Source organism: Pseudophryne corroboree, chromosome 1, assembly GCF_028390025.1.
Source record: "Pseudophryne corroboree isolate aPseCor3 chromosome 1, aPseCor3.hap2, whole genome shotgun sequence".
NCBI lineage: Eukaryota > Metazoa > Chordata > Amphibia > Anura > Myobatrachidae > Pseudophryne > Pseudophryne corroboree.
In genome coordinates, this window is record NC_086444.1 from 1244289922 (window position 1) to 1244291382 (window position 1461).

At 43.6% G+C, this 1461-nt stretch overlaps 1 protein-coding gene across 1 annotated transcript in view; it reads right to left on the minus strand.

Annotated features, from left to right (window-relative positions):
• The window catches only part of LOC134931824 (rho-related BTB domain-containing protein 2-like), a 121740-nt gene extending 120883 nt beyond the window's left edge, over positions 1–857 (minus strand). The window contains exon 1 of the mRNA XM_063925574.1: positions 702–857. The gene's annotated coding sequence lies outside the window, so the exon portion shown is untranslated. The remainder of the gene's footprint in view (positions 1–701) is intronic.
• Between the last annotated feature and the right edge of the window lie 604 nt (positions 858–1461).

Here is a 1461-nt window from a genome sequence, read left to right on the forward strand (position 1 = left end):
TAGGTATATATATGAGTGGTGGGTATATAGGTTAGGTATATACAGCAGATATATAGGGGTATATATAATAGAGGTAGGTATATATATGAGTGGTGGGTATATAGGTTAGGTATATACAGCAGATATATAGGTGTATAGGGGTATATATAATAGAGGTAGGTATATATATGAGTGGTGGGTATATAGGTTAGGTATATACAACAGATATATAGGTGTATATATAATAGAGGTAGGTATATATATGAGTGGTGGGTATATAGGTTAGGTATATACAGCAGATATATAGGGGTATATATTAGTGGTAGGTATATATATGAGTGGTGGGTTTATACAGCAGATATATAGGTGTATATATAATAGAGGTAGGTATATATATGAGTGGTGGGTATATAGGTTAGGTATATACAGCAGATATATAGGGGTGTATATATATATATATAATAGAGGTAGGTATATATATGAGTGGTGGGTATATAGGTTAGGTATATACAGCAGATATATAGGTGTATAGGGGTATATATAATAGAGGTAGGTATATATATATATATGAGTGGTGGGTATATAGGTTAGGTATATACAACAGATATATAGGTGTATATATAATAGAGGTAGGTATATATATGAGTGGTGGGTATATAGGTGTATACACGGGGTACGGGCCGGGGAGGAGGCGCTGCAGCCGCTGTGTACGGGTCACTCGCCTGTCTCCGTGTCTCCCTCCTCCGGCGCCGGCTCCCCGCTCTCATACTCCCCGAGCGGCTCCGTCCTCCTCTCCCGCCACCTCACACTGACTGCCCGAGACTCCCGAAGCCGCGGCCCGTTACCCGTCCGCCTCCTCCAGCCAATCCCATAATGACCAGCTGACTGCCGCCACGCCCCGCCGACCGGTGATTGGGTAACTGCACCGAGTTAACACCGCCCCTTCCCAGAAACTCGACCAATCACACGACTGCGATCATACAGCCCCGCCCTAACCCTTGGTACTAGGCTGAGACATAAGCACCGCCTCTTAGCACGTGACACACTTAAAGTGCCAGGAGCCACGCCCAGATCAGCCACGTGTCTGTTTTTCCTCTGACAATAATAATAATAATACTACAACTGCCCTGGGGGTAATAATAATAGTACTGACACTACTGCTGCCCGGGGGTAGTAATAATAATAGTACTGACACTACTACTGCCCGGGGGTAGTAATAATAATAGTACTGACACTACTGCTGCCCGGGGGTAGTAATAATAATAGTACTGACACTACTGCTGCCCGGGGGTAGTAATAATAATAGTACTGACACTACTGCTGCCCGGGGGTAGTAATAATAATAGTACTGACACTACTACTGCCCGGGGGTAATAATAATAGTACTGACACTACTACTGCCCGGGGGTAGTAATAATAATAATAGTACTGACACTACTACTGCTATGGGGGTAATAATAATAGTACTGACACTACTGCTGC